This window comes from Lissotriton helveticus, chromosome 10 (genome assembly GCF_964261635.1).
Source record: "Lissotriton helveticus chromosome 10, aLisHel1.1, whole genome shotgun sequence".
In the NCBI taxonomy this organism is placed as follows: Eukaryota; Metazoa; Chordata; class Amphibia; order Caudata; family Salamandridae; genus Lissotriton; species Lissotriton helveticus.
Window position 1 is genome coordinate 1,119,212,701 of NC_136071.1, and position 12,775 is coordinate 1,119,225,475.

General features: G+C 42.0%; 1 protein-coding gene across 1 annotated transcript in view; it reads right to left on the reverse strand.

Moving 5' to 3' along the window:
- The window catches only part of NOD1 (nucleotide binding oligomerization domain containing 1), a 289,117-nt gene that overhangs the window by 174,490 nt on the left and 101,852 nt on the right, over positions 1 to 12,775 (reverse strand). The window lies entirely within an intron of this gene.

A 12,775-nucleotide genomic window follows, 5' to 3' on the forward strand; every position in this document is an offset into this window, starting at 1 on the left:
CACCCCATCTGCATTTAAAAGCAATGGATATAGCACGTCTTTGTTACTGTTTTTTATGACAAAGTGAGCAGTGCATTGTGGGACTGGATACCCTCACGGGTGATAAGCCGTGCTACATCAATCTACTTACTTACACACAGCCTTGAACAGTCAGACCAGTGACAAACTATGCAGGCAGGAGGCCTTGCAGCAGATGGCTCTACCTAAATAAACCACTGGCACAGAGCCCGTTGGAATTGAAATTCCACTGCTATGCCATTTGTGCATTGATGCTAACAAATGTTGCTGTTTCTGGGTGCTTGGCCTTTGTCCTGGAAACAGCAGCAGACACATCTGGTGGCGGGCTGCAGCTGACCAGCTATCACATGGTTGCTTCTGCATCCAGTTATGACGCCCCAGATCTTGTAATAAATTGGATTACAGATGTCTAGTGGAACCAAAAAGGAACTTGCTGGGTATGTTTTTTTTATTTACTTACTTTTTTTTTTTATTTGCTGGGAGCACTCTACATAAGCACCAGTTATATTCATTAGTTTTTGTAGGCACAGGAAGGCTAAGTGATTTGCCCTGAATTACAGGATGTTGAGCTGACGCTGAGACTCAAACCCAGTTCAAACCCAGTTCCTCAGTGCCCAGTAGGCTGCTCTGGCCATTACGCCACAATCCCTCGCGTGTGGTTTAATCCTAAATGCAGGATGTCCTCAAATACATGCATCACATCCATGCAGACCATATGTAATCCGCACTCTTAGTGCTACAAGGCGTTTATACACTATACAGAATATGTCTGAGTGTGTCCCCCTTAAATTCTCCCGGAACTACCACCTCAACCAGATGAAGAGTCTCTAATCAGCCAGCACAGCAAGCACCAGGAGGTTCAGATGCCAGGCGTGCAGTGGTCCAGGGAGTGGCAATCCACATCTCAACAGTAAGGCCACAGGGACAGTAGCTCATCAAGGATATCATTGACCCTGCTGCAAACAAGGAAAATGGCCCCTTGGCTGTGGGTGCAACAAAAGACAGCAATTATCAGGATTCAATGGGCCACTCTGTGCCCCGGTGCCACTGCACCTGCTGCACAAATGGATGCTACACTAATGAGCAGGAGGCCAACCCACAAATGCTTTTAGGATTACAGGTAGTACAACAGTAGTACTCTTTTACATACTCTGACATAGGACAATGTGTGTCGAAATTAAAAAATCAGAACGCTTAGATCACTCCATTATATTCCATAAGAGGCACCACATGTTTGCTTCCCAACACCGGCCACCCATGCTGCACTTAGAGGGCTTGTAAGCAAAATGCAGCAAAGTTTGGAAAACCTGATAAGCACACAGTTTCCTCAGCTGGGAGATCTGTGGTCCCTCTCTTCACAATTGTAGCAGAAGAACTGCTCTGTGACACACTTTGAATTTCCCACTTATGTGCCAGGGGTTCTGAATTAGCCTGTTCCTGTCCTTTTAATTACTTGTGGCAGGAGATTTCATGAATACAGTTCTGACAGCCCCTGGAGATGCTGCCCCCGGTCTTGTTGGAAAGGGGCGAGGGGTGGAGGGGCAGGGGAGGGAGGGAGACAGAGAGGAAGTACTGTAGCCGGACAAGGCTTCGGACTGTAAAGGAGCGCGGCATGGTTAGATAGCCGCCAAAAGCGCCTGCACCTCCTCATCTATCTTTTAAAATGTAGAATTGGCAAACAACTTTGGAAAGAAATTGAAAAACCTTTCCATTGCGCCGTGACACCTCAGTGGGAGGTAGCTGTTGCGCTATATAAACTTCAGTATTATTAATATTGTAATGGCGCTCTGGTATTCGACCATGAAAGGACGCGTCTGCCACATATAGATTTGAACTCCTGAATTGCAGAGTTATGCAGCCAGGGTACAACCTCCAGAAATATTGTGCCAGGGTAACTTACGTTTGGCCTCTGATATAAAGGTGCAACAATTGAGTTCAATGATGCTCACTAACTCATTCATTAACTCCCGCTTTCAGCGACTAGTATTGGTACGTGGGCAAAGTGGCAGCCATTTGAGGCTTTCCTATCTGAGGGTTTATCCTCAATGAAAGTGAGTTATAGTGTGGAAAAGCTGGTATTTCTGTCATCCAGTTTAAGGATGTGGAGGAGGCAGCCGCAGTCCGAGGAGAGGGAGCATGCAGCAGTGCTAGGGAGCCGGAGAGAGCCAGGGGGAAACCACAGACCTTTCTGCTGCCAGGGTAGACCTGAGGCGGAAGAGTTGCCTCGATGTACCGCCTCTGCGACCTGTCCCCTTCAAGCTCCTTGCTTCACTCTCTGGGGCAAAGAAGTGGTGGCCTGGACTGGGAAGGGCTTTGTTGTCCCATGCCTCTCGGCCTTTGCTGCCTGGGTCCACCTGTGAAGGGAAGCAGCATTGCCCATTTATCCTTCCACGCCCAACTACTTGAGAGAAAGCAGCCGGTCTCCATGTTCATGGCTTCTGTGAAACAAACCACGCTTGCAGGGAATCACCAACCTGCAAAACGTACCACCTTCCCATGACCCAGCTGAAGAGGTTGGGCCAAAACACTGGAATCCTGATACAAGCAACAATCGAATAGAATGAAGCGCAGCGGCCGTGAATCGGGTGCCGCGCTAAGTGGGAGGTGCTCGGTCTAAATGTATTAATTAAAAGAACATCACGCTAAACGTGAACCGTGTACCGCGCTGATAAAGCATAAATGAAACACGATAAACACTTGAGGAAAGCGCTTGATTATATTGAAGTGCAGTGGACGTGAACCGGGTGAGTGATAAGTGCTCGGCCTAAATGTAAAAAAAGTTGCAAAGACATGAAATACACTGGAAGAGGACGGATCCTGCGGCGATACTCTATGGGAGTTAACAATCGTGAAAAGGTAGGACAAACATGAAACATTAACCATTAGAAGGAACGTTTTTTAAAGGACAATAACATGAGCCAATCAAAAGCTGTGGTTGGGCTATAAGTCTACAGAGTGATTACAGCATGTCTAGAGGACAGCACATGCGCACCTCGTAGGCTCGACCTAAAAATAACTACAAGCGAAAATATAATTTGGTCGCAAAAAAGGATACAGTCTCATTTCATGGCACTGAAGGAAACTACAATGTGTGCAGAGGTGCTCTTGTGAGAGGAGAATGCTGTCACTCACAATAAAGTTAATCAATGGCTTAAGTGGGCTAACCCACTGCCCCTTACTGTATTGTGCAGAAGAAATGTGTGAATAGCACAATGACAGAAATGGATGACGAAGGCTGGCTAAAAGCCCCTATATGTAAGTATAGTACACCAACAACCTCACTTTTAGTAGCCACTGAGGTTTACCTAAGACACAGATGTGAAGAAACTGAGATTTTGTGGTTATTCCAAATGCTGGGGTGTTAAACCACCTCTTTGATGTGGAAAAACAAAGCCTGTGAAAGAGACATAAGTGTGCAAAATAATTACAGCAGACAATATGGTCTTTATGGACTAAACCTAACAAACATTCAGTTGCTTGAATTTAAGCTGAAATTTGTTGTAGCCAATTGGAAAACATGAAAGGTAACCATTAAATAAAAAATTTCAGTTGTAAAGTAAATTTGGCAACGTCAGCCCAATGTAATTGATAACTGTGCTGGGTCAGACCTTGGAAAGGTGCGCATGTGCAAATCCGTTTTGTATAGATTTCTCTTTTACTGTGTGTCTTTCCATAGGTACCACCTCTATCCATTCTTTTAACCTTTCTTATTCCATCGGACTCTCTTGACCCTTTTCTCATTCCATTGGTCTCACTTTCAAAGCCTTTCTTTTTCAATGGGTTTCTATTATTACTCTTCTTTACCCCAGACTCTCTATTTTAAGTTTTCTTTTTCTATGGATCTCTTGTTTATCTTCAATGTACCATACATCACCTTATGTCAATTCTTTCTGTGGGTCTCCATTTAATTTATTTTTCCATGTTTTTCTCTTTTACCTTTTCTTTTTTCAAGGGTCTCACTTACGATTTCCCTTCCCAAGGGTAACTTACTCTTTCGCTAGGGTATCTCTGCAAACCTTTAAATTTCCATTTCAATTGTCTTTTCACTTTCTGTGAGTCGCCCTCATATTCTCTCTTTACATGAGTTTCTTTTGAACTCATTCTCTTTCTGCGATTGTCTCTTTTACCCTTTCTATTTGTCTGGGCCTCTCACTCAAACTTCATAACTTCTGTGGGTCTATTTTAATCATTGTCTTTCCGTGCCCCCCTTTAGAATTTCTCTTTATGTGGGTCTCTCTTTTACTCATTCTTATTCCATGGATGTCTCTTTCTTCCTTTGTCTTTCCATAAGTCTCCCTTATTATGTCCCTTTCAATAAAGCTCGCTTTTACCCTCTCCCTTTCGGTCGGTCTCCTTTATGCTGCCACATTTGTGGAACTCTCTTTTACCCTTTCTTATACTGTCTGTGAGCCTTTCTTATGCTGCTCCTTCCTATAAATCTCTCTCTTTTAGCCTTTCTGTGGCTCTCCTCTTCTGTCTCTTTCTGCTGCTCTTAAAGGTAAGCAAACTCTGACAAAGGTAGAATTTAGGGGTTAAAAAAATAACCTGGAAGGATGAAATAACGAGACAGGAATTTTAGGGCGGTGGAAGAAAGAGTTGAGGTGGATTCAAATCTAAACAGCATTAGAATTTGGCAAACCCATTATTCAGCAGTGCCCCCCCCCACAGTTATGGTTTGACAAATTAAGCCCTGTTCTCCTTCCCAGGTGGTGGCCTGTAGGAAGCAAGAAGTGGGTGCTGGGAAGTGTGGGTGGAGTAGAGTGCACCATGTTCCTTATTTAACTATGAATCAGACTGGGAGAGTGTGTTCTGCCACAGATGCAGGATGCAAGTCCCATCAAAACAGTGTTGAGCTCATGGGCATATGCAGTGACATCTGCAGTGATGTCACAAAGTGACGTCACACAGATGTAAAAGGAAATGGGACTACTTTGGAGTCAAACCTGAAGCACAGGCTGCTATACATAAGAATGTAAAAACAACAGTTAATGGACAGAATGCAGAACAATGTCATACATTCACCCCAGTACAGAGATCTGGGCCCAAATCCATCGTTTTGTTGCTCACCATGCCATTCCAGTTTGAACCCAGCCATGTGCAAATCAGTCTTGACCCTGTGCCCCATGGGAACAGTCCCGCCCGACTGGAAACAAGCATCCTAGGACCGGTTTCGGGCTTTCAGCCCTCATCAGCCAGGATAGCTTGATTCCAGTGGCATGGAGAGCCCGGGACTCACATCTGAGCATACCCGTCCCACTCGGGGTGACAAATGCAAAAACAACAGTTGATGGACAGAATGCAGACCAATGTCATACATTCACCCCAGTACAGAGATCTGGGCCCAAGTCCATCGATTTTTTGCTCACCATGCCATTCCAGTTTGAACCCAGCCATGTGCAAATCAGTCTTGACCCTGTGCCCCATGGGAACAGTCCCGCCCAACTGGAAACAAGCATCCTAGGACCAGTTTCGGGCTTTCAGCCCTCATCAGCCAGGATAGCTTGATTCCAGTGGCATGGAGAGCCCGGGACTCACATCTGAGCATACCCGTCCCACTCGGGGTGACAAATGCAAAAACAACAGTTGATGGACAGAATGCAGAACAATGTCATACATTCACCCCAGTACAGAGATCTGGGCCCAAATCCATAGTTTTTTTGCTCACCTTGCCATTCCTGATGAGGGTTATAAACCCGAAACCGGTCCCAGGATGCTTGTTTCCGGTCCAGGGAAGACATGGCTTGGCAGTTCAGGCTGGACTGTTCCCATGAGGCACAGGGTCAGACTGATTTGCATATGGCTATGTCTGAACTGGGGTGGTGGAGTGAGCTAAAGAATGATGATGGATTAAACCCAGATCATTTGACTGGGGGTGAGTGTTTGATTTGCTCAAGCGCTCCGTCCTTCATCCCCTTTGGTATCGCATACATAAGAATGTAACTACAGGTGTTCATAGCTAAACTAACCATAACATACTTCAATGTTTTGTCCGTCATCATAAAGCTGCAAACGTATTAGGTGAGAAAGTCTACAATTAAAGAATAATCCATGCATTTATACACATTTACTCATGTGCATATTATAAACAAGGGAAAATGTATGTTGTTGATGTACAAATATAAAATTGATGAATTCAAATATTGATTAAGATAGTATATGCTCGTAATGTTGTCATGTATATTTGAGGCTAATGATGCTGGTTTCGGGGTAATCTAGTGAAGTTTATGGCAAATACTAGGTATGCTTTAAAACATGACATCAGAACAACAGAGAAAAAATGCCAATACTGATAATCTATTTAAAGACACTGGTTCTCTACCAAAAGCAGACTCCTGATCAAAAGATGGGAAATGCTATTTAATAGCTTTTTATTTTACAAAAAAGATTTTTGAAAGAATATTTATTTTGACTTTTAACTTTAGGCTGTCAGTGCACAATACAATTTATATACACAATGAAAATGAACAAGTGGGGACACAAAACAGGGCAATAAAAACCACCAGGCATTCATGGGTCAATCATATCACAGTCATACAACAACATTCATACATGCTATAATACTCAGAATTGCATATAGAATAAACAAATAAGCCAAATACTAGGTCTGCTGGATTAATCAAGAATATTTTACAGAAATTATCAAATACATTACTGCATTTTCGGTTAAATCTACTCAGTTGTGAAACCTTTTTAAACAAAGAGTGTGGTTGTGTAATTGATTATTAGCTAGTGTAGAGAAGAATTAAACACTAAAACACATGTAGAGGGCAGACACTAGAAGAGGGGGGTGGGGCTACGCGTTTCGAATCCCTATGGTTCAAGCAGGGATTCTCCTCAGGGCCAAATACACTCTGGAAAAGAAAGAAGAGGCAAATGTGCTCAGGTTTTTTACATGACAGAACCCTCGAGAGCACTACAACACTCAGTATCAACTCTGCTTACCTCTAAATGAATATATCCGTTGGCAAAAGTAGAAGAGGATGGAAGTAACCTGTTAGCATGAATCAGACGAGACATACAGGAAGAAAAAACAAGAATTGTGTGTAAGCTTCTATTATAGTGCTAAATCAGCAGGGGCAGAATAAATTTACTTAAAAGTACCTCTGGATTATATATTGGCGCGTCCTGAAACCTGGGAGGGACTGGACGCGGCTGACCTACAGAGCAATGTATTTCGTTAGTCTCCATTTAATGTCGCCATTGGGCTTCGTTTTTTTGAAAAAACATTTGGGAAGGGAGTCTTACCGGAGGGCTCTGGGGCCACGTCTTATACCAGGAACCTTGTTGTTTGGCGGATGCAGTCACTCAGTATGCAGCGTTTTAATCATGACCTTTATGAAGGAAAATTAGAGGATTTGTTGGTGGTCCATATGTCGGGATAATCCGTGTCAGTTACCACTATTATAAACAAATCGGAGCTTACCGGGACGGTGAGTCGATTTTTTTTCCGTTTTCTATCTTGAAAAGTTGAGGTCGGCACTGTACGTTGCTGGCCTAAAAGTGAAATAGACTAAGTTTGTTTAAAGGAGAAATCACGAGCAGGCTTAGGGTGTGCAGGCATCGAGGAAGGTGTCTTACCGCGGGACACTGGAGCAGCGTTTAGTGCCGGAGCCTTCTTGCTTTACAGATGCGATCACTCTTTGTGCTGGGTATTAGTCGTCACCTGTACAGAGAAAGATTGGAAGATTCATAAGTGGCGAGTCTATAGCGTCTCGGTTGCCTCTATTTTAAACAAATCTTGGCTTACTTCAGCAGCGAGTCAGTCACTTCTCGTCTATATCCCGGAGCGTTCGAATCGGCACTGATCCTTCGCGCATGCGCGGAGCATATCAGTGTTGAGATAGGTCCTTCCTTTAAAGTAGGGCACTGATTCGTTGCACATGCGAGTGGCGCGCAATAGAGGTTTTAACGCGGTACAAAAAGAGATAGGGGATCTAAAAAAGTTATACTGCCATGCAAGACATGTTTTAAGAAGCTGATATAGAAAATGTCTTAGTCAATGCTAGATGTCAAGACAGGTGTCTCTGGTTTACAGGATTGGAACCTAGTGTCCAATATTAAAGTTTATATATTTCTGATAATTCATTAAGGGCCCCTTACCGCCGTGTCGAACTTCACAATTAGATAGGCTTCCCGTTTCGATAGTTTTTGGTCCAAATCGCCACCTCGTGGATCTTTTTCAACGCGGGAGATGACTGTCCATTTGAGGTCATCTATTTGATGCTTGTGCCGAGTCCAATGATTACCCAGTGGTGCAGTTTCAACTTTGTTTTTTATTCTTGATTTGTGTTGGGAAATTCAAGGATCAGTGCCGATTCGAACGCTCCGGGATATAGACGAGAAGTAACTGACTCGCTGCTGAAGTAAGCCAAGATTTGTTTAAAATAGAGGCAACCGAGATCCTATAGACTCGCCACTTATGAATCTTCCAATCTTTCTCTGTACAGGTGACGACTAATACCCAGCACAAAGAGTGATCGCATCCGTACAGCAAGAAGGCTCTGGCACTAAATGCTGCTCCAGAGTCCCGCGGTAAGACACCTTCCTCGATGCCTGCACACCCTAAGCCTGCTCGCGATTTCTCCTTTAAACAAACTTAGTCTATTTCACTTTTAGGCCAGCAACGTACAGTGCCGACCTCAACTTTTCAAGATAGAAAACGAAAAAAAAATCGACTCACCGTCCCGGTAAGCTCCGATTTGTTTATAATAGTGGTAACTGACACGGATCATCCCGACATATGGACCACCAACAAATCCTCTAATTTCCCTTCATAAAGGTCATGATTAAAACGCTGCATACTGAGTGACTGCATCCGCCAAGCAACAAGGTTCCTGGTATAAGACGTGGCCCCAGAGCCCTCCGGTAAGACTCCCTTCCCAAACTTTTTTCCCAAAAAAGAAGCCCAATGGTGACATTAACTGGAGACTAACGAAATACATTGCTCTGGAGGTCAGCCACGTCCAGTCCCTCCCAGGTTTCAGGACGCGCCAATATATAATCCAGAGGTACTTTTAAGTAAATTTATTCTGCCCCTGCTGATTTAGCACTATAATAGAAGCTTACACACAATTCTTGTTTTTTCTTCCTGTATGTCTCGTCTGATTCATGCTAACAGGTTACTTCCATCCTCTTCTACTTTTGCCACCGGATATATTCATTTAGAGGTAAGCAGAGTTGATACTGAGTGTTGTAGTGTTCTCGAGTGTTCTGTCATGTAAAAAACCTGAGCACATTTGCCTCTTCTTTCTTTTCCAGAGTGTATTTGGCCCTGAGGAGAATCCCTGCTTGAACCATAGGGATTCGAAACGCGTAGGCCCCCCCCTCTTCTAGTGTCTGCCCTCTACATGTGTTTTAGTGTTTAATTCTTCTCTACACTAGCTAATAATCAATTACACAACCACACTCTTTGTTTAAAAAGGTTTCACAACTGAGTAGATTTAACCGAAAATACAGTAATGTATTTGATAATTTCTGTAAAATATTCTTGATTAATCCAGCAGACCTAGTATTTGGCTTATTTGTTTATTCTATATGCAATTTTGAGTATTATAGCATGTATGAATGTTGTTGTATGACTGTGAAATGATTGACCCATGAATGCCTAGTGATTTTTATTGCCCTGTTTTGTGTCCCCACTTGTTAATTTTCATTGTGTATATAAATTGTATTGTGCACTGACAGCCTAAAGTTGAAAGTCAAAATAAATATTCTTTCAAAAAATCTTTTTTGTAAAATAAAAAGCTATTAAATAGCATTTCCCATCTTTTGATCAGGAGTCTTCTTTTGGTAGAGAACCAGTGTCTTTAAATAGATTATCAGTATTGGCATTTTTTCTCTGTTGTTCTGATGATAAGGCTCAGCCTTACTGATTTGAGCCAACCCCAGTTGTTCTTAGTTAAAACATGACATGGCACAAGATATTGGTGATCTGAAGTGGTTCCTGACTCCATAAGTGCTTTACAAAAACAACAAATTAATGCAGATGTGTCCAATTTCCATATATAAAGGTTATATTGAGCTTAGAAATGATAATTACATTTTAAACTGTAGTAAATAAAATGTGTTAGGTGTATTTTTTAAGTCTTGCCTAGAAACAGATTTAGCTATCGCACCAGCTTCGAAATAAAAAAATATTCATAAATTAAAAATTCATACATAGAGGGGTTTCAGGTGAACTCTCTTCATTTCATGGTCTGTTCAACTGTCATTCATAAATTGCACCTGCTCACTGTATTTGTCCCTCTGTATATAAGCATTTATTTTCACTATAGATATGTGCCTATCTTTGTGTATTGCTTTGTATAAACATGTACAATAATTATGTTATGAAAACAAAAGCAAAAGAAAAAAATCTTCTTTGGTCTACATGTACTTGCTTCCATTGTGCATCTATGTACCTCCTTGTACTTGGATCTGTGTGTCTGTTACTTTTCTCCTGAAAAAGCATATCCAATGAACTACCCTATTTCTCATCCGCTACCTCTATCAATATCTTTAATCTGCATACACTTACCTCCTTTATGCATCTATATACTTCCAATATACTTATGGATCTATATATGTATTACTTTCTTCTAATTTAGCATTTCCAATGCACTACCCTATTTCTCAGCCTATACTTCTCTCAATATATCTTCTAGCCCAACTTTCTGACTCATCTCAAACTTCTTTCTACTACTCTTTCTAATTCAATACCCTATCTCTCACCATACACATCTATCACCCACTCTCCTATTTATCCCAAACCCCATACCACTACTATGGTCCCCAAAATAACCCTTTCTTTACTCTCTCCTACTCTATCCCTCCTTGCATCATCTGACACCTCTTTTACTATACCGATCCCCCAAAACAAACCTTTCTAAACTCTTCCCTCTGACTCTTCTCCTCCAAAAACCCTTTTTACTCATCCAAAAGCCTCTTCCTACTGTTATAACCTAAAAAAAAGAAATCCTTCACTCTTCTATCCCTCCACTATCCTTTTCAATCAAAATAACAGACTAGCATGTTCACTTCTCTAATTCCATATTCCACTATACTAATTCACCACTAATCCTTTATGGGTTCCAGAGTAGCATGCTACTCGCCAACAAAGCGTTTCAACACCTCATCAGGGTTACAAGCACTATACAAATGCAAACCTTTTTTCCTTTTTTACCCCTCCCCAACCCTTCTCAATCCAAATAACTGACTAACATATCCACCACTCAAATGGCTTCATATTTCACTATACTAATTTTCAACACTAATCCTTTATGGGTTATGGAGTAGCCTGCTACTCGCCAGAAAAGCGCTTCAACACGCCATCAGGGGTAACAGGCGCTAAATGAATGCAACCCTTTCTTTCCCTTCTATCCCTCCGCTTTCCTTCTCACTCCAAATAACTGACTAATATCCACCACTCAAATTACTTTCATATTTCACTGTACTAATTCACCACTAACCCTTTATGGGTCCCGGAGTAGCGTGCTACTCGCCAAAAAAAGACCTTAAACACCCCATCAGGGGTTAGAAGCGCTATATAAATACAAACCTTCTTTCCGGTTCTATCTTTCAGCTATCCTTCTGAATCCAAATAACTAACTAACATATCAACCACTTAAAATGAACTTGCATATTTCATTATACTAATTCAACACTAATCCTCTATGGGTCCCGGAGTAGCGTGCTACTCGCCAAAAAAGCGATTCGACTCCTCATCAGGGGTAGTAAGCGCTATAGAAATGCAATTACAATGCAATAAAATACAGCCTGAGGCAGTGGGTCATCCCATTTCAGCCAATGGCTTCTTACACTCTGAGTAGAGGCATTTTGTCTGATGAAATGTGCACATTAAGTGAAGTGCACATGAGTGCTGGGGTTGGGATGGTGGAGACCTGTGTGTTTTTTCCCCATTCTTTATCCTTTTATTTATTTTTTTACTCACCACTGTGAGTCTATGTCTTCTTATTACAGTAACTCAAGGCCAATAGAACTTTCTTTGCACTAATAAGGCAAATAATCAATTCACATTATAATTGAAAAGTGTTTCTTAGGTCTGCCTGCTATGAGCGAAAATGTGCTGTTCTATTAAATTCATAAGTGATGGTTGTTTTTTTATTTATTTGTTTTATTATACGTATATGGCCGCCATATTTAAACAGCGGTATGTTTCCTTTTCTTTTTTCGTTTTGTGGCATATGCGTGTAATAAAAAATAAACAAAACACAAATTAACCATCACACAAACTTGCCAAAGCCAGACCAATTGGCTTTGCTATGGCTTAAGTTGTTTTTCTATTTTTTTTTAACCTTATTGCTTTTAAGGTGTTTGTTTCCAGCATTTGCACCTCATGAAGCCATACCACGGGGAACGGTGTGCTGTGAAGACGTCCAACGATAACCACTTGTTGGCCACCGTCACAGATAGAGGCGGCAGTCAGAAGGAGGGAGCGTTGAAAACACCCGCGGTCACGCAGGAAGCTTAGGTGATACCTTACTCTTTTCTTTGAAAATGCAAGCAAACAAGGTGATGGGACTCAAAGAGGCACCACAAACACCACTCAGTCTCCTTTGGCATCCGGCTAAGGAGAAGACATTTCCCAATAAAACGGTCTACATATACTGTTCTCATGGATAGTATAACTGTAATGACAGAGTCTGTTTTTTGTCTCTCGCCTACTAGACAACTCGTGTTGTATGTTGCGAGACATTTTGTGGGCTTGCCAAGAACATACAGAGGGTTGGAGCCCACCTAATGCTTACTATTTGTTTTC